This window comes from Tamandua tetradactyla, chromosome 2, assembly GCF_023851605.1.
Source record: "Tamandua tetradactyla isolate mTamTet1 chromosome 2, mTamTet1.pri, whole genome shotgun sequence".
In the NCBI taxonomy this organism is placed as follows: domain Eukaryota; kingdom Metazoa; phylum Chordata; class Mammalia; order Pilosa; family Myrmecophagidae; genus Tamandua; species Tamandua tetradactyla.
The window spans coordinates 57,928,759-57,950,871 of NC_135328.1; the positions used below are offsets into that span (position 1 = coordinate 57,928,759).

The 22,113-nt window shown below is 34.9% G+C and overlaps 1 protein-coding gene and 1 pseudogene across 7 annotated transcripts in view; one reads left to right on the forward strand and one right to left on the reverse strand.

Moving 5' to 3' along the window:
* ZCCHC7 (zinc finger CCHC-type containing 7) overlaps window positions 1–22,113 on the reverse strand; it is a 307,034-nt gene that overhangs the window by 89,858 nt on the left and 195,063 nt on the right. The gene's annotated exons all lie outside the window — the stretch shown is intronic.
* LOC143673336 (transcription and mRNA export factor ENY2 pseudogene) lies at window positions 14,493–14,786 on the forward strand (annotated as a pseudogene).

The window sequence follows — 22,113 nt, forward strand, 5'->3', positions numbered from 1 at the left end:
TCCTTTATACTGCAGACACCTCACGTTTTACATCTACACCACATCATAAATCACACAGTATGTTACTTTTTGTTTTAAATTTCATACATACTTTATTTATTTTTTAAAACATAACATTCAAACAAAAACATTCTCACCATATAATCATTCCATTATTGGTACATAATCAATAATTCACAATATCATCACATAGTTCTATATTCATCACCATGGTCATTTCTCAGAACATTTGTATCAAATCAGAAAAAAGAAATAAAAAGAAAAAAGAAAAAAAAACTCATACGTACCATTCCCTTACCCCTCTCTCTCATTGACTGCTAGTATATTCATCTACCCAATATATTTTAGCCTTTGCTTCCCCTATTTTTTTCTATACATCTTATCACTCCCTTTCATTGATCACTAGCATTTCAATCTATTAAATTTATTTTAACAGTTGTTCCCCCATTATTTATTTATTTTTAATCCATATGTTTCACTTATCTGTCCATACCATAGATAAAAGAAGCATCAGACACAAGGTTTTCACAATCAGAGTCACACTGCGAAAGCTATATCATTACAAAATCATCTTCAAGAAACATGGCTATTGGAACACAGCTCTACATTTTCAGGCACTTTCCTCTAGCCTCTCCAATATACCTTAACTAAAAAGGTGATGTCTATATAATGTGTAAGAATGACCACCAGGATAACCTCTCGACTCTGAAATCTCTCACCCATTGATACTTTATTTTGTCTCATTTTGCTCTTTCCCCTTTTGGTCTAGAAGGTTTCCTCAGTTCCTTGATGCTGAGTCCCACCTCATTCTAGGATTTCTGTCCCACACTGCCAGGGAGGTTTACAACCCTGGGAGTTATGTTCCACATAGAGAGGGGGAGGGCAGTGAGTTTGCGTGTCATGTTGCCTGAGAAAGAGAGGCCACATCTGAGCAACAAAAGAGGTTCTCTGGGGGTGACTCCTAGGCCTAATTTTTAGTAGGCTTAGCCTATCCTTTGTGGTGATAAGTTTCATATGAACAAACCGCAAGCTTGAGGGCTTGGCCTATTGCTTTGGTTGTCCCCAGTGCTTGTGAGAATATCAGGAATTCTCCATACGGGGAAGTTAAACTTTTTCCTTTTTCTCACCATTCCCCCAAGAGGTCTTTGCAAATACTTTCTTTATTCACTGTTCAAATGACTCTGGGATTTATTGGGTTATCACTCTGGAAAAATCTACAAAATCTCATGCCCTACTCAAAGTTCCATGTACTTTTGGTGCTTGTTCTAGTTTGCTAGCTGCCAGAATGCAATATACCAGAAACAGAATGGCTTTTAAAAAGGAGAATTTAATAAGCTGCTAGTTTACAGTTCTAAGGCCGAGAAAATGTCCCAATTGAAACAAGGCTATAGAAATGTCCAATTGAAGGCATCCAGGGAAAGACATCTTGGTTTAAGAAGGCCAATGAAGTTCAGAGTTTCTCTCTCAAGTGAGAAGGCACATGGCGAACATAGTCAGGGCTTCTCTCTCAGCTGGAAGGGCACATGGCGAACACAGTGTCATCTGCTAGTTTTCTCTCCTGGCTTCCAGTTTCACGAAGCTCCCCCAGGAGGCGTTTTCTTTCTTCATCCTCCAAAGGTTGCTGGCTCGTGGACTCTCTGCATTTCATGGCTATGTCGTTCTGCTCTCTCTGAATCTCTCATTCTCCAAAATGTTTCCTCTTTTATAGGATTCCAGTAAACCAATCAAGCCCCACCCAAATGGGTGGAGACATGTCATCACTTAATCCAGTTTAACAGCAACTCTTGACTAAATCACATCATCCAGGGAGATGATCTGATTACAGTTTCGAACATACAGTATTGAATAGGGACTATTCCACCTTTATGAAATGGGATTTTGATTAAAACATGGATTTTCTAGGGGGCATACTTCCTTTCAAACCAGCACAGTGTTCAATTAAACTGTCCACATAAAGTTATATTAGGAAATGCACTAGTCAAAATATAAATTTTGTACCAAATAAACATTTTTTGCTTTAGTCTCACATATGTTACAGTTTTAAAATATGAATTACCATCTATTTTCAATATCTTGCAATAGTGACATTTCTTTGTTCTTCCTCATGCAAAAACATTTTTAAATTTGTACATTTAGTCACTATTATTGTACACTCTAGGCATTCCTAGATTATACCATCTCAGTCTTATTGAAGATGGTTTTTATTTCATATTTATTTCCAAGGATATTTTTGCTGGATGTAGAATTCTGGGCTGACAATTTTGCTCTCCAGCATTTTAAAGATGCTATTCCACTGTCTTTAGTCTCTAAGGTTTCTAATGAGAAGTCATCCCATCATTTCTGATGTTGTTTCCCTGAATGCAATGTGTCATTTTTCTCTGGCTGTTTATAAAATTTTTCTCTTCATTTTTGTTTTTCTTCGATTTGACCACAGGTCTCACGAATTTATACAATTATATCTTTTACCAAATTTTGGGATTTTCTTCAGTTATTTCTTTAAATATATTTTCTGCCTCATTTTCTTTCTCCTCTCCTTCTGGGACTTCAGTGACATATAACACTGAATGACATATCGGGTCATTTAATACTATTCAAAAGGTCACTGAGGCTATTGTTCTAGATTTAATTTTTAATATTTTTCTATTTTTCAAATTGGATCATTTTGGTTTCTAAGTGCAAGGACTTTTTGACTTTCTCGATCTGCTGTTAAGCTTATGCCTTTAACATTTTCATTTTGGATATTTTTCCGTTCTAGAATTTCCATGTAGTTCTCATTTATAGTTTTATTTCTTCATTGGGATTTCATGCCTGTCCTTTCAGTATATGCACATGTTACACCCTTGGGCATAATTACAATAATTACCATCCTTTGCTGCTAATTTCAACATCTGGGTCATGCTGGAGTTAGTCTCTACTGATTGCATTTTCTTCAGTATGCATTAACATTTTCCAGTTTCTTCAGATGTCTAATAACTTTGGTTTGGATTATATCCTGGGCCTTGTGAACAATAATTTGTAGAGAATATGGATTTTGTTATGTTCCTTTGAAGAGTGCTAACATTTTGTTCAAGAATCAGATTTGGCAAACATGTACATGCAAAATTGAGCTTTCCAACTTCTATCGTATCCTTGAACTCTGCTTTCTGATTCCTAAACCCAGTAAGACAGGGATTTCCTTCTGACATTAGCCACCACCACCACCTACCCTGTGATGCAAATTAGTGCCATAAAAACGGAAACTTATCTAACATTATTCCTTTCTTTCAATTGTTTACTCTTCCCCAGTTTCTGTCTGTTTTTGGTAGATCTTCAGCCCCTTCTGAGATTTTACATTTTAAGTGTGTTTGATTTACATTTTATGTATCTAACATTTATAATATAATATTTTGTCCAGAGTATAATTATCTGTGAAAGGGTTAATCCATTAAGTGTCATTTTGCCATTACCAGGAGTAGAACTCCAGAACTGATTTTTTAGTATGGTTATCATGACCCTTTGGAACAATCTTACTACACTAAAGAAAGCTTTGTTCAGACAAGGATTGACTTTATACTATTCACTACTCTGTTCTGTCAAAAATGGCAAGGGGCTTGGTACATAATAACAGCTGTTCTATAAATATTTGCTGAATGAATGAATGAATAGAAGAAAATGAAAATCATCAGTAAGCACCAGAAAGTTAACAAGGCAGGGCATGGTACTCTGTGGCAGAGTGATTAGCAATTTCTCATCAACTAAGAAACCTTGCTTTCTTCTTGGAAGCAAAGATACTTGTCCTTAGTTTTAAAATATGATGCATTTGCATAGGGTTTAGATTGTTTTAAAACTGTTGCTTCTCGTTTTCTGGATAAGATACTCTAGTCATGAATTTTATTATTCAAGGATCCTATATTAAGTATAAATCCTTTCCTTTAGAAAAAAATGTTATGTTTTAGCTCTCTGGGAAAATTATGATTTACTATTTTAGTCCACCTTCTAAATTCCTGGGATAATTATAAGGGATTCTAATATCCAGAACATTCATTTGCAAATAGCTCATGAATATTACCCAATTTCTCAGAAGAAAGAATGAAAATGAGCATCCTAAATGATGGGGAAGGCAATTAACCTCTATAGAGGGACTGCTCCGTAAAAAGCTCTATATAATAAGTGCTTTATCTCATTTAATCTTCTCAATTATGCTGTGAGATGGGTATTATTATCATCTGTTTACAGATAAATTAACTAAAGCTCAGAGCTACCCCAGGTTACACAATAAGTGGGAGAGCATGAATTCAAATTTGGTAACTTTGCCTACATTGAAATCAAATATTTCTGTTCAATGATAAATAAAACAAAACAAAAAATGCCACTAAGAGAATGGAAAGGCAAGTCACGGAATGGAAGGAAACACCTGTCTAGCACACAAAGTATTCATGTCCAGAATGATAACTGAAAAATTATTAAGATAAGTAAAAAACAAAATAGTTTTTAAAAGGCCCTTCAGAAAAGAGATATTCTAAACGACCAATAAACCTATGAAAGGTTTATGACCTCATTTAATCATCAAGGTAAATGTATGTTAATGCCACAGTAAAATACTACTACCCACCAACCAAAATAGAATTAAAGACACTAACAATTATCAAGCATTCGCAAGAATGCAGACAATAAGAACTTTCTACTGTCAGTTAGAACATAAATCGTCATAACCTCAAAAAATATAAACCTCAAAAACGGACAAAACCGGACTGTATAATTTAGGGTATGTATCAGTGATAAAACCTTTTTTTTTTTTTTAGTACGACACTGGCATAAAGATAGATATACTAACCAATGGAATTGAATTGAGTATCAGAAATAGACCCTATTATCTATACACAGTTGATCTTTCATAAGACTGTCAAGCCAACTGAAATCGAACAGAGCAGCCACGTCATTAAATGGTCTTTGGAAAAATGGATATCCATAAACAAAAATGAACAAAGACTTCCTATCTCACACCCTATACAAAAACTAAGTATCAAAGCTCTAAAAATTAAAGCTAAGACCATAAAATGTTTAGGAAAAAATGTAGGGAAATATCTTATAGATTTTGTTATAGGAGGTGGTTTTGTAGAATTTTTTTTTCTTTTTAACTGTTTTTATTGTAAACAATAAACAAACATACAATCATTCTTGACATACAAACATTTCACACAAGGTGTACAATCAATGGCTCACAATATCATCACATAGTTGTGTATTCATCACCATGATCATTTTTTTTATTAATTAAAAAAAATTAACTAACACAACATTTAGAAATCATTACATTCTACATACACAATCAGTAATTCTTAATATCATCACATAGATGTATGATCATCATTTCTTAGTACATTTGCATCAATTTAGAAAAAGAAAGAACAAGACAACAGAAAAAGAAATAAAATGATAATATAGAGAAAAAATAAAAATAAAAAATACAAAAAATATATAAAAAAACAAAAAAAACCAACAACAAAAAGCAAACTATAGCTCAGATGCAGCTTCATTCAGTGTTTTAACATGATTACATTACAATTAGGTAGTATTGTGCTGTCCATTTTTGAGTTTTTGTATCCAGTTCTGTTGCACAGTCTGTATCCCTTCAGCTCCAATTACCCATTATCTTACCCTATTTCTAACTCCTGATGGTCTGTTACCAATGACATATTCCAAGTTTATTCTCGAATGTCGGTTCACATCAGTGGGACCATACAGTATTTGTCCTTTAGTTTTTGGCTAGTCTCACTCAGCATAATGTTCTCTAGGTCCATCCATGTTATTACATGCTTCATAAGTTTATCCTGTCTTAAAGCTGCATAATATTCCATCGTATGTATATACCACAGTTTGTTTAGCCACTCGTCTGTTGATGGACATTTTGGCTGTTTCCATCTCTTTGCAATTGTAAATAATGCTGCTATAAACACTGGTGTGCAAATGTCCGTTTGTGTCTTTGCCCTTAAATCCTTTGAGTAGATACCTAGCAATGGTATTGCTGGGTCGTATGGCAATTCTATATTCAGCTTTTTGAGGAACCGCCAAACTGCATTCCACAGTGGTTGCACCATTTGACATTCCCACCAACAGTGGATAAGTGTGCCTCTTTCTCTGCATCCTCTCCAGCACTTGTCATTTTTTGTTTTGTTGATAATGGTCATTCTGGTGGGTGTGAGATGATATCTCATTGTGGTTTTGATTTGCATTTCTCTAATGGTCAGGGACATTGAGCATCTCTTCATGTGCCTTTTGGCCATTTGTATTTCCTCTTCTGAGAGATGTGTGTTCAAGTCTTTTTCCCATTTTGTAATTGGGTTGGCTATCTTTTTGTTGTTGAGTTGAACAATCTCTTTATAAATTCTGGATACCAGACCTTTATCTGATATGTCGTTTCCAAATATTGTCTCCCATTGTGTAGGCTGTCTTTCTACTTTCTTGATGAAGTTCTTTGATGCACAAGTGTTTAATTTTGAGGAGCTCCCATTTATTTCTTTCTTTCTTCAGTGCTCTTGCTTTAGGTTTAAGGTCCATAAAACCGCCTCCAATTTTAAGATTCATAAGATATCTCCCTACCTTTTCCTCTAACTGTTTTATGGTCTTAGACCTAATGTTTAGATCTTTGATCCATTTTGAGTTAACTTTTGTATAGGGTGTGAGATACGGGTCCTCTTTCATTCTTTTGCATATGGATATCCAGTTCTTTAGGTACCATTTATTGAAGAGACTGTTCTGTCCCAGGTGAGTTGGCTTGACTGCCTTATCAAAGATCAAATGTCCATATTTGAGAGGGTCAATATCTGAGCACTCTATTTGATTCCATTGATCGATATATCTATCTTTATGCCAATACCATGCTGTTTTGACCCCTGTGGCTTCATAGTATGCCTTAAAGTCCGGCAGCGTGAGACCTCCACGCTATTTTTAAAAGCAAGAAAATTATTACCACAAAAGTCAGTATAATAAAAAAAAAAAGTCAGCATAATGGTTACCTCTTAGGAAGAGAAGGTTATGTTCAGGGAGAGAGATCTAGAGGGTTTCATTCACTGGTAATATTCTATATATTGTCTGGGTGATGATTCTGAGTTGTTTGCTACATAATTATTCATCACACTAGACATTAAATTAAAGGAAATAAGTTCGCGGGACATGCCAGTCAGATATCAACAATTCGTACAAAGCTCTAATCATTAAAACAGTAGGGTCTAGATATATGAACAGAGATGTAGCCCAAGGAAAGACTTGCATTTTAAAACTTAATAAATGATATATGCATCCACAGTAGAACAGAGGGAATGGGTGATTTATTTAATAAATGGTGCTGGGACAATTAAAAAAAAAAACACAAAGCAAAGAAATCAGAATTCTTATCTTTCACCACAAACAAAACATAACCCCAAATGGATTAAAATCCTAAATGTAGAAAGCAAAACTTTAAAAATTATACAAGGTAATGAAGAGATGGAAAGGATTTTTAAAGAAATGGACCATAAAGAAAAATTGGAAAGTAAGTATATTAAAATTTAAAATGTCAAGAACCTGACCATTCTGATAATAGGAGTATTAAATATTGGGATATCTCAAAGCATCTAAGCCTCTTTTTCTGTACTAATACTTTCTAATAGAACTATAATGCAAGTCACAAATGTGAGATAGTTAATTTGAAATTTTCTAGCAGCCACATTAAAAAAATAAAAACAGGTGAAATTAATTTTAATAAGATTTTTGTCTGATATAAATAATGTTATTTCAATATACAATCAATAAAAATTATTAGTGATGTTTTACAATCTTTGGAAAAGATTGTTAGACTGCAGAATGGAGAATAATCAGAGGGAAGGCCCCAAGATGATATAGAAATACCAGTTAAGAGGCTAATTCAGCAGTTTCAAGAATGAATATTGGTATCATATGTTGGCAAGGTGGAAGTGGTGAGAAATACTGTCTTTGTACTATACTATACTGTCTTTGTAATATAGCACATCCCATTTAGACCAATCAAATTCCAAGTGCTTAATAACCATAGCGGACAAAACAACTGTATACACTCTCTTGATAACTGAAGTTCTCAATGAGATTGCTATCACATGCTTATGATTCACAGATTAACCTCACTTGACCTGACCACTACTACAGCTCTAACTGCCCAGGTATTTCAAAATAAGTATGTTCATAACCAAACTTCTCATCTCCCTAAAACGCGTCTATTTTAGTATATGTCTTGTCCACACATGTAGGGCACAAATCAGAAATCTAGGAGTTATATTCCTCTCCCTCATATCCTATATTGAAACTCTCATCAGAATTATATCAAATTCATTTACTTTTCGCCACTTCCACCTTGGTAACCTAAGATACTAATATTTCATTTTTGAAACTGCTGAAATAGCCTCTTAACTGGTGTTTACATTGTCTTGCGGCACTCCCTCTGAATTATTCTCCATTCGCCAGTCTAGAAATCTTTTGCATTTGCAGAAATGCAAATCTGATCATGTAACCCCTGCTTCACACACTGCATTTCAATACTTTGGTTTTTTCAGTAAAGACAACAGCTTCAATTTGGACTATAATGCATGTAATTTCTTTTCTCTACTTACTTTTCTAGCCTCAACTCTCCCTATATGCACTCTCACACTCTGCCTTCAGGCCACAATGGCCTTCGGAAGGACAGCAAACAAACCATTATCCCTTCCATCAGAGAGTCCTTGTACGTGCTATTTCCTTGCCTCAAAACATAATTTGTCCCACCATTTCAACTAGTTAATTCTTACTCATCCTTTGGATGTCAGCTTAATTATTATGCATGAAAGGAAAGCCTTCCTTGGTCCTCATACTAGGTTAAGGTCCCCATTATACATTCTCGTAGCCCTGTCTTATCTTTCTCTCATTGCACTTTCATTCATTTTGTATTCCCAAGCAGGCAGACAGGTACTCAGTACAATTGTTGAAGGACCAAATAGATAAGGCACTGAAGGTGATGCCAGAATTGACAAACTATTGAGTTTCATGGTTAAAAGAACAGGATTAGCCCTCTGGAAATAGTAGAATTTCTGCAATTTTTTTTTTTTTTTTATGTGAGGAGGATGGGGCTTAGGAGAGAATCCACAACTTTTTTTTTTCTTTAACTTTTTATTTTGAAATACCTTCAAACTTATAGAACAATTATTAATATTACAAGCTCCACACAGAGAATGTCAACATACTCCTACTCCCACAGATAACCAGATCCACCCAGCTTTAACATTTTGCTACATTTGCCATATTATTCTAGCTATCCATCCACCTATTTATCAATCCATTTACTGAACAATTTTGAGTGTAGGTTGTATAATCATGCTCCTTGAACATGTAATATTGCCGTGTACATTTCCTAAGAACAGGATATTCATTTATGAAACCACCTTAAGCCCAGTTATAGAGTTCAAAAAATTTAACACTGATATGAGGCTTACAGTTTATATTCCAGCTTTTTCATATTCTCAATAATGTCCCTTTAAAACTTTTCTCCCTCCTTCTAGATCCCATCCAGATCATGTATTGCATTTAACTGTCATTGTCTCTTTAGTTGCTTTTTTCTTTTTTTAACTGTGGAAACATATATACAATATAGACTTTCCCACTGCAATCACTCCCAAGCATACCATTCAATGAGATTAATTACAATATTGTGATACCTCACCACCTTCCATTACCAAAACTTCTCCATCTCCTCATTAACCTCCCATTCTCCCTGCCCCTAGCAACCCATATTCTAATTTCTATCTCTATGAACCTGTGTATTCTCTAATATTTTCTTTGGAGTTACCATGGTGCTTAAACTTATCCTAAATTTATAACAATCTTGTTTCTTTGGTAATTAACTAATTGCTAGTATATACTTTACCTAAAAATTCTTAATCTATGATTTTATACTTTTACTGTCAATTTAAAAATTGTATGGAAACACTCTGATTTTCCATCATTTTAATAAAAGTGTATTCTGATATTGCTGGAAAAAGATTTCTTGAATATGGTAATGAAACTTTACATATTTAGCATTGGTGTTCACTCCTATTTCTTGGTAAACTATATAAATAAAGAGGTAAAATCTTTTTCATTTAGAAAAATTAAAGTGCTGTTTTTACCATATTGCGGTAGTATGTACAACTCCTACTCTTCTTTCTAAGTTTGACCTTAAAGAAGCAGAGGTGTGGTGTTATGGCAAAATCTTGAGGAAGAGGAAGGATTTTAATACGCAGGGTTTTGGGGAGAGGGGTGAGGGAAGAGTAGGAAAGTCACTTTAGAAAGAGGGATTTGATAGGCAAAGAGGAAGCAAAGCATGAAAGACTGAATCATTCAGTGTTGCTTATACGAAGGAGGGAAAGGAGTCTACTAAAGGCCTTGAATTCTAGGATGAAAAGGCTATGCTTACTTTTATAGGCAATGGGCAGCCACTGAAGGTCTCTGAATAAGGGAAAGCCACAATAAGATCTCTATTTCACGAAGATCAGTTCTACAGTAAGGTGGAAGGAAGTGAGAGATTATTATTATTACTATTATAGTCTAGGTAAGAGATAAGGATTTCAACTATAGTGGTAGCATAAGGAAGGAAAAAGATTCAAGGGATTATGTAAATAAAATCAACAGGATTTGGGATTCTCCAGAGAAACATACACAAGATTTGAATAATACTGTATCAATCAAAACAGGTCAAAATCGGAAACTGGTAAATAAAAACATGTCTAGAAACAGCTAGGCAGAATTGGATTGGGGATGGGGGAATGGTAATTTCACAACATTTGACAATATCTCCTAATCACTAATCTTAGGAAATAAAGACTTACGTACTATAAGATACACACTGTGATTCAAACTGAAATCTCTACCTACTTTTTAAAAAACTGAAGGCACAAAAAAGGGTAAATGTAAAAGGATTCAGTCCTGTACAGTCAATACTGAGTCATGTGCTTCTTGATCCTGCCTGCTAAAAAAAACTCCTTTCTCAAGGGTATTATCTGGGGAAGAGATTCATAATTGCTAAATGGATAGTCACAGTTCTTTACCAGGAGGAAGAACATCTGTTTTCTCTCCTGACGGGATACAGGTTTCCTAGGCTACCAAATTTATCCTCTCCTCAACATGGCCACACACAAACACAAATTAAGAATACAAACTCAAATGCAGGAATACAAAAATCAAAGTTTGTTTTCTAACAACTAATTCTTAAATGTAAACAGAACCTGGTCTTTTACCTCAAGCATACTGCTTTTTTTTTTTTTTTTAATAATTTTACTGGCAAATCTTCACATACATATAGTCCATACATGGTGTATAATTAGTGGCTCAAAATATCATCACAGAGTTGTGTATCCATGACCATGATCATTTTTAGAACATTTGCATCACTCCAGAAAAAGGAAAAAACTCATACATCCCTTGCCCCTTAACCCTCCCTCTCACTGACCACTAGTATTTCAATCTACCCAATTTATTTTACCTCTTTTCCCCCTATTATTTATTTATATTTTATCCATATTTTTTTCAACTCATCTGTTTACACCCTGGATAAAAGGAACATCAGACACAAGGTTTTCACAATCACACAGTCATATTGTAAAAGATGTATCATCATACAATTGCTTTGAAGAATAAAGGCTACTAGAACACAGCTCAACAATTTCCGGTACTTCCCTCCAGCCACTCTAATACACCATAAAACTAAAAAGGGATATTTATATAATGCATAAGTATAACCTCAGGATAACCTCTTTACTGTTTGAAATCTCTCAGCCACTGAAACTTTATTTTGTCTTATTTTTCTTCTCCACTTCGGTCAAGAAAGTTTTCTTAATTCCATGATGTCAGGCCCCAGTTGTTTGCATGCAATACACAACAGAAAATGCATAGAAGTTTGCATAGAAGTTACACAATTCAATTCAAAGCGGGAGTTCTGTTCTACATTGTGGGGGGATTTACATCCCTGACTCTTAGGCAAAATTATAAGTAGGTTTAGGCTATCCTTTTCAGGAATAAGTTTCATAGGGTAAAACCCAAGATAAAAGGTTCAGTCTATTGATTTGGTTCTCCCCAGGGCCTGTGAGAATATCAGAAATTCTCTTGAATATCAGAGAATATCAGGAAATAGTCAATATCAGAAGTTGACTATTTCCTCCCTTGTTCCCAGTGCCCCAACGGAACTTTACAAACGCTTCTTTATTCACCGCCCAAATTACTCTGGGATATATTGGGACATCACACTAACCTGAACAAACCAACAAGATCTCACACCGTGTTTAAGATTCCATGTATTTATGGTGCTCAACTAAACTGACCACACAAGTTAAATTAGGCAATGTAGTACCCCAAATATAAATTTTGCACTAAATAAACATCTCTTCCTTTGGCCTCACACAGAAGTTGAAGTTTTAAAATACAAACATAATGCTTTTAGCATTCCTTTTCAAAGGCAATTTCTTCTTAGATGAAAGTCTAAGAAAATCTAACTGCCACTGAGAAGACTAGAAAGACAGCATACTGAATGGTTCTAAAGCAATATTAAGGCAAGGATCAAGTTATTGCTTGAAAATACAGTGTTAGTTCTGTACCAAGAAGGAAACACTCACACCTAAGAACCATCACTTTAATGCCAAGTAAGAAAACTAGTAAAACAAAGATTAGGATACAGTAAATGTCTACTTTTCTAGTCCTTTGCAGTCGGCACTAAATCAGGGAGGCAAGATTTAATGAGGAAGAAAAATTAAATATTCAAATTCTGTTTTGGTTTGCATGCCATACACAACAGAAAACGCATAAAAGTTACACAATTCACTTTCTTCCACACAAAAAGACAAGTTAAAAATCTTTTATTAGTCTCAGACTTGACCCAGAAATGTAATTAGGTGATTATTAGAAGAAAAATCAAGCCTTCCATTAAGTATGGTTTAACATGGGCCGTAATACCTTCTTCCCCACTTTGGTAATGCCATGGATTAAAATAAAATTTAAGTGCATTTTTAGGTCACAAGCAATACCACCATTTTACATTTGTGTGCACTTAACAGTTTACACAATGCTTTTAATACTCTTTTTATTTAATTCTCAACAGCATCTTGATGAGTAGTACTATCTTCATTTTATGAAGGAAGAAACCGAGGATCTGGGAAATAAACAACTTGCCTAATGCTGCACAACTAATGACAGAGCAAGGGCTCAAATTGGGTGTAACAGCATTTAATTTTATCATCAATGACAAGCAGAGAGATTTTATAACTTTAAGGTGCAAAGTCAAATAAAAAATTCCTGGACTCTCGTTTCTTCATGGTCATCAAGTTCAGGTAGTGCCTTAGTCTTCTATAAATCTTTACTAAGACAAAACAGATTGGGTGGGGTTGGTAGGGGTGGTGAAGTGGCACATGATCCAATTCTTGGTGAATAATTCCTTTCTGCAATGTTGATGTGATCTTCAGGTTTTTAAAATTTAAATACTAGTCTTTCAATATTTTGCTTCATAAACAATGTTTTAATATTGATTAGGGTCTTAAAATCTCTCAGAACTAAAATAATCTTCTGGGTTTTATGTGTGTGCTGCTTTTTAAATTTTAAACTGAAATAAATTCTAGCTAAGTCAGGAAGAAATTCCCAAATATCCAGATTAGTTTTTGCATGCACAGTTATCTCCAAACGTAAATTTGTACTACACAATGAAATTTGCCAAGAAAAAAGAACAGCATAAGACTATGTGAAAGGCAAATTATTAATAAATGAAAAGGTTTAGAAAGACTTACACTTCTAAGTGTAACCCTTTGATCGCAATTGTTGAATTTTCAGAAGGATACATGACATGAGTATCTTTCTTTAGTAAAGATGAGATATACTGAGTTGCTAAAATTTATATGAACTTTAGAAATACGTTATAAGGTGGTCTATGAATCTTTCATAGAAATATCAGTTATCAACAAGCTATAAATTTAACTGAGAAATACAACAAAAACAAGAAGCGTGATTTTTCTTCTTCCTTTTTAAAAATTCAAAATACGAGAGTATTAATTTGAAAAGCCTCCTGGTAAATTAAGAAAAAAAGGCAGGGATAAAATGCTACTTCTAAACAAGAAGTGAATTCTGAAAGGTGTTATTAAAATTTGAGTAGGGTGGGCCATGGTGGGTCAGCAGACAGAGTTCTCACCTGCCATGCCAGAGACCTGGGTTTGATTCCCGGTGCCTGCCCATGCAAAAAAGAAAAAATTTGGGTAGACATCATAGTCAATGCTAATCCTATAAATTCAAAGAACTGGAGTCTAAAATAAGTAAAGATAGGATGAGCTCAAGTTCAATATTTTAGGAATGGCACTGACAAGACTTTACTGTTTTGAAAATCTTAGCTTCCAATTACCATTACAGACATTTCCTGGTCCTTTTTCAACAACTCTTTCTCTGTGTCCCTAAAAAAAAAATCCAACTCTGAAAACTCATTGCCAGTTTGAGTTTACATATGGGCGAGATGGGAGGTTAGCAAGATGAACAGAGTTGTGCAGATGAGAGCAGCGATTAAACCAAAAGTTGACAGAAACTGGTGAAAGAGAATGCCTCAAAGAGTTGCTGAGAGTTAAGTTAATTGAATGTGGCTGGAATGATCAGTTGAAGGCACACTGTAAAGAGGTAATTAAAGAAAAAGGACTAGAACACATTACTGCTGATGACTTGGTGGTTGAAATGACTCCAAAGGCCAGAGCTCGGGCACCTGGCAGTGTAAAGAAGGAACTCCTACAAAGAATAAAACATTCCTTGCTCAGCATGCCAACCTTTAAGATCAAATTAGATTGTGTTGTTCTGTGGTTTTATTTCTGAAAATGAAACTTGCCATAAATAAGAAATCAACTTCCCCAAACAAACTCCTTTTACGTATGATGGTACACAGTTTTCAGTAATGTTGTATTCACTGTATTGATTTTTTCCCTAAATGTGTTATTTTATTAATTTATTTTAATATTAAAATTTAATATTTTAATAAATATCACATGAATGACTTTGAAAAATAAAACAAGTAAAGACAGGCTTATGAGAAACAAGACATGAAATATAGAACTAAAACAAACAAGAAAAACATAAGCACTGTTTTGTTTTTGTTAAGAATCATTAGTAAATTCACGTTCAACATGAAATTAGTAACTGGAGTATATAGTGTGATGGATTGAATTGTATACAACAGTTTGGACATGTTTCTTGGCCTTGTTTGGATTCTGGTGGGTATAGACCCAAGGTTAGTAAAATCTCTTTAAGATGTTACCTCAGTTAAGGTGTGGCCCAAAAGAACCAGGTTGGGCTTTAATCTGGATAATTGGAGTTCTTTATAAGCACAGTGAAAGTCAAAAGGAGACAGAATCTATGGGGAGAAGCCAGTAGCTAGAATTCAAGGAAACTGGAAGAGAAAGAAGATGCTGCCACATGCATGGCCGTGTCACAGAAAATACAAGGAACCTGAAAGATTGCCAACTTAAGTCGGAAGATAACGACCACAGGAAGAAGACAGCCTTTTGGCTTCTGAAACCATCAGCCAATAAACCCCTGTTGTTAAGCTAACCCCATGTATGACGTTTGTTTTAGCAGTTGAGAACCTAACACAAGTAAGGAAAATTTGACGTCCATCTTTAAGAAAATACATAAGAGAGATCTTCCTTGTAAAGAACATCTAGGTTAATCCATTTGTTGAAGTAGTTTAAAAAACTTCATGATTTTCCAAGGGCATTGAACATACTAAATAACTTCTTCGAAATAAATCTTAAGAATTTAGTAAACATGGGAGAGCACAGTTTGTGTTCAGCAAGACCAAAATAATGGACAAAAATCCCAGGTGGAAAGAATGCCTATGAAAATATGTGAGAAAAAGCGGCTCCAAGTTTTCTGTCAATATCTTTTTTTAAGAAATGAAAAGCAAGGAGCTACAACAAGCTTTATAATACAGTCACAAAATAGGATAATCTTGGTATCAAATATACAATGAAAACACCTATAACTTCAGTAAAGACTGATTTGCCTTAGGATCCACTGGGAGTTCTAGATGGCACAACAGATGACCAGGAGAGGGCAGCTCACCACTGCAGCTGAGTAAACTCTGGAGATGTGCTTTTCTTCCTTACCATTAAGGGGATACTCTACCTTACTAACATTTTCCATTTTTAACTAATAAAGAAGTAAAGATACTGCTATTAAAAAATCCTAAACAACTGATAAAGTATAATAGCATAAGCCATTACAACAAATTAGTAAGAAAATTTTTGATAAGCAAACTAGAGCTCAAAATAAGATGTGGCTAAAGTTCCTGCTCTTCTCAGATAAACAGAATATACAAAACTAGCAATTATAACCATTACGATTATTAATTACACTTTCTTTATAGTGCAATGAATTTTATGTAAATAACTATTCTTTCCGGCAATTTATTTACCTTTCAGTTAGTTAAATTCTTTACCAAATAAATTCACAGGTATACAATGAATGAATGGAGTATAGATCACACACCAAAGGTTTTAAAAAAAAAATCATCTCCTGTACCAAAAGATTTCAAAACCCAGCATTTACTCTTAGATTATACATATCTTTGAAATATGTTCTCTTTCTAATCTGTGTGCTGCAAGTATAAACTTGATGATTTCTATTGTCAAAATAAGGATCACAGTGATGAGATAAACCTGCTTTGCTTTCATCAAAAGTATGATAAACAGTAACTTTTCTAATGTTATGAGACTGTAACAAGTGGCTTAATTTCTTCCTGTAAGGTTGAAATTTTCTACTCAGGGCACATGGGAGTGAGGTGGGAGTGAAATAATCCTAACACCAGAACCTGGTAGCTTTTTTATCTTTCAAGGGTTCTAGTCCTCATTTATTAAAGAACTGTGGTTCCTATTAACACAATACTCAGAAGAAAAATGATTGACAAGTCTCTTAATATTTCTTATTTTCACCAGTATATTACTCGCTACTCTGATGTTTACCTTAAATAAAATAAGGAGGAAATACCAAAAAAGAAAAATAAATATATTGATTATATGAATGGTTTAAAGAATTATATAAATATGGAATTTCATTTCCTCACAAGTTTCTGCTTTGAGATTTGAGGCAGACTTCTAAACATTTTTCATGTCATGGTATCCAAAGAAAATGATATTTATATAGCACAATAGGGTATAAAAGGAAGAGGTGGCCTTCAGTCAGAGACAACCAGCCCAGAAGTGCCAAATGCCCTAGGACCTGCCTGGCCACTCTGAGGACAGAAAGAATCAGCATCTTGCTCTTCTGTAACTTATTCCTCTCACAGCAAAGGTTGTGGCATATTGGTTAGGAAGTTCTGGTTAAGAATCTTTGGCTAAGGATAAAGGGTAGATCAACCAGCAACTGCAACCCTAGTTCACTGAAGACACTGTTTTACAATATAAGAAGCACACTGTGGGAAGCAAAACAGCAGAGCTGAGATTGATTTCAGGTACATATGTTGACTCTGACTTCTTTACCTTTTATAGATACGTTTTCTTCAAATAAACCCCCGTCCATTTTAACAAGGATAAAAGGCATTCTAGTTAGAGAAACTTCCTCTAAAAACAACTGTTGGAGCTATAAAGAAAAAAAAAATAAAAAGAAATGAGGCTATAAAAGACATTTTCCTTAGTTTTCTTCTTTAAAAACTCCCTCACATGAGTTTTAAGATAATGGAGGAAAACCATGGTATGAGCAACTGCCCAAATTCTGGTTACCAGCACTGAGGCTCAGTTAGGTTATGTATGAATATAAAATTAATAAAGTCACTAAAAGTCAGAAGTAAATAATGTCATGGTTCTTTACCTTTAACCAAACCAGAAAGGAGATCAGAAATAATAAAACTCAAGAGGTAATTAAAAGAAATTTAATAATAAGGCATTGCAAACTAAATCAACACAGTATTGTGAGGGAATAATTTGTCTGAACTTCCATCTCAAAGGCTTACCTCCTAGAACCCCAGCCTAATTCAGAGAGCTATATAGTTCTGGCTGCTGAGGAGTTCAGCTTCCATAAAATGCCCCTCCCAGAGCAGCAAATCTCCATTAAGAATGTAGTACTTTTTAAAACAAACTCAGGGAGCACCTACATGAAAACTACTATGTCTCTGCCCCTAAGGACTGTAGAGGCCCCATTAAGGTCAAATGGTTCATCTGAGGGGAAGTCTTGGACAGTTCAATTTAAAGGCAGTTTGACAGCAAACTCTTTAGTACAACTCAATTCGGGGAAGGGCAGGCTTCCCAAGTATGCAGTCAGTCTCACAGGGCCCGCTCCCAGAAAGGTCCTATGCTTGGTTTAATGCTCTACTGTTGCCATCTTTCATTTCTTAGTAATTTTATCTTTGAACTTGTAGTTTGTAAATGAAGACCAACGGGACAACAAAGCATGAACAGAGGAGATATGCCAAGTGGCAGCATATGCACTAAAAGGCTGGCTTGGCTGCCTGGCTCACATAAGCACACTTGGGTCAGTACATGGCATCACAGTGGCAGCAGCCCCAGGACAGAAGAGGGGCTCTGCATAGCGACCTGTAATGGGAAGCCAGCTTGCCAGTCTATTTGCACAAATGTTAACTCTCCAGCCCGACTGCCAGGGCATCTATGGCAATAGATGAATATGTGAAAGAAAGTTACTATCACATAGTAAACTTTGTTAGTAAACTATGCAAAGCAAAACTATAAACATGGACATTAGCATGTTAAGGAGATACTGACAATTTTTAAATTATTATTTCCTTTGTAATTGAAGATACAGTGATAGAATGCAAAAATATGTATTTAGAATAACTAACAATTTATGAATCCACTTTTGGTTACTTGACCTCCACCCTTCCCAAGTTAAAGGAAATGGCAGAGGAGATATTAAATGCCATTGTATAAACAAAACTAAATTATGCAAAAGTGATTGCTATAAAGCGTTAAATCTTTTTAGAACAATTATTCTGTAAAAATCACTTGCTTAGATGTACCAAAATTTATATTTTGAAAGAATTTATCAGAAATCTATCCTAATGTTGTCACAGCCTATAAAATTTTCTTAAGCTTGCATCAGCAGAAAGACTCTTCCCAAAATTAAAAATGATCACAAATTGTTTGTAATCTTGCATTTGCCAAGAGCAACTGATCTTTTTTTGTAATTACATCAACTGAAAATGAAGTTGATGAAAAATTAATTTTGATGATCTAGTAATGAATTTGCTGAAAAGCCAGAAAAATCATGTTCAAGATACCACATTAATAAAGTATTATTTATTGTATTAAATAAAATTGTAACACTCAAAATAATATTTTGCAACTTGTTACTTCATGCTGTCATTCATGTATCACTATCATGTTTTATAATTAATATTTCTTAACAGGAAAAATTTTAAATGTTGGTACCTTGAAATTTTTTTATCCCCTGCATTTTATACAAGGGGTTTCACATTTTCATTTTGCTCTGTATCCCATAAATTATGCAACCAACTCTCACTCTAATAGGCTAAAAAGTCAACAGTTATTTCTTCTCAACATCTGGCTGTTGTCTTACAAACATTCTCTACTTCTTGAGGACCAACCTTAAACATCCATGCCATGCCTGTTTCGTATGTGACTAAATCTCTGGCCACCTTGCTCTATTCTAACTTCTGTGCTGTAATTACCAAGCCTGTAATCTTGATTTTGGGGGTTGGGTTTTTAAAACAACTATTTTATTCATTTCTCCGCAACTCCTCCAAATTGTTACCAAAAAACTCAATATTAACCCCACAGAATAATTTTGAATTAATTTCTCTTTACCCCTAAATTCAGTCATCCTAGACAAGTCCTCATAACCTTCCAAAGGGAAGAGATATCTTACATCACAACCTTTCGTCCGATCCTCAAAAAACCCTGCAAGCCTGGTAGAGCAAGTTCTGATGTCAAATCGTTCTATTTTTGCAACTAAAAAACCTGAGAAGCAAAAAAATAAAGTACACTGCTTAAAATCAGGGTGAAAGCAAACTGCTCAAAACTAAGGAGAGGGGGTCTGATCAGAGGTGAAGAAACCATGATATTTGGTTTCTTCACCTCTGAAACCAAGTTCTCCAATCTGCAACAAAACTTTCATCAGGTCAATCTCTCATCCAAAATCTTTTGTGGTTAACTACTGCCTAAGAATATAAACTAAACTCCTAAACTTAACATTCAAGGACAATCCCTCCAATTGAGTTTTTTTTTTTAATGCTGTATGGCGGGAGTCACATTTCATTCTTTTTCCATGTGAGTATCCCCTTATTGCAGCACCATTTGTTGACTTTTCACTTTTGTTTGCTTGCTTGTTTGGTTTTTCTTTTGCTTTTTGGGGGAAGTGCATGGGCTGGGAATCGAACCCCAGGCAGGAAAAATTCTACCTGTGAACTACCCCTGCACTCCCCCAATTAGTTTTTTTTTTTTTTCCCTACCAGTACACGTAAGAGTTTAGGTATTCCAAGAGTTGATCCCCCAATTAGGTTTTAATCTATATTATAAACCTTAACTCCTATTACTTCTACACAATTCTCCATTTCAGGTTCACATTACTAGACCCTTCCTTTGCTTTGCTAACTTAAATTTCTGTCCATGCCTTAAGGCCCAACTCAAATGGCATCTCCCTCAGAATATCTTCCTTGATTCTTATAGGCCAATAAGCAACCTAGTTTATTCCTTTGAATTTCCAAAGAATATTATTTGTACTGCTATACAGCATATGCCCCACTCTTACCTTAAAGCATATCCTCATAGCACAATGACTCAATATCTCATTTGGCCTTCAAGACTCAGCTGGTCTCACTCAGCCCTGATTATCTACCATGTGCTGGCACCATGCTAAATGTTGTAAAGGCACAGATATGAAAACCCAGAGACTCAGGATTGGCACATGCATATATAGCTGTTCCTTCTCCAAGCCCCACTAAATTAAAAGTAAAGGGATTGTTTTTTTGTTTATTTGTAAAGACATAAACCCAGGAAGAACAGAAAGGAGAAGAGACAGTAGCAACAATATTTTGGAAGACTGAGCAGACAAACAAGGATTAAATGAACTAGCAGACCAGAAAAATATTAACGAAGCAGGTAGCTTAGAATTAAGTATATCAATACTACAGAATCCCCATATGTTTTAGAATTGGCTATACCAGGTACTTCTGGAAGTGGGGGAGGATATGCTGAAATTCCTTTTAAAGAGTCAAGTCTCTTCCAAGTTACTCTTGCCACTCCATGCAACTGGGTGGCTGCTTTTAATCCACCTTGGCAAATGACTTGGAAGTTGATTTTCTGGAAAGAGTAAATATAACAGAAAGCTCTGAAATTGGGGTATACCAGGCGCAGCAGGGAACAGAGGTATCAAACAGAAACAAAAGGATTATTTGGGGGTCACACACGTGCACACACAATACAGGATGCTGGAATTCACAGCTCTCTTCCCCTACTTGACTCTCAGAACACTTGCAACCAGGCCATTCTCCTCCAGGGAGAAGATTCGAATACTCTTTTTCTCTTTTCAAAGGAATCTAACTGGTCTTAGAAGAAAGTCCTAAAGATAACACATGATAGGGTTCCCCTTGAAAAATGACACACCTAAACTTCCCTAGAAGAAGGTCATATTGAGAAGCATCTCCAATACAGAAGCTCTGAGCACTCAAACCGTTTTTTGTCCCTTACTTTTAATCCTCTGCATGCAATACACATAAACTAGGGGTTATCAAATACCTGATGAAACCCTGATAAAATGAAATATATGATAAAATGAAGAAGACTAAAATAAACAGAACCAGAAAAAGCAATGTGGAGGAAACAGATTATTCAAATATAAGAAACATTAAAATGAAGTTATCATGAATATCTTCAAGATAAAATATTGCACCTATAAATTATAAGTAATACGTCTCCAAAGTTATCAACTGTCTTGTTTTTCAACTTAATTTTCTATATGCTTATCACTAAATCAACCTAAAATTCTTTTTCCTTTACCTAAATCTCCTTTCTAAGATTCTCCAATATACATACATCCAGGGCATTATTGGAGATGAGATTTTCTACAAAAGATTAGAAATTCTACAAGAGATTCAGTATTTCTTTTCTGCTTAACTGAGCCAGAATTGGTTTCAAT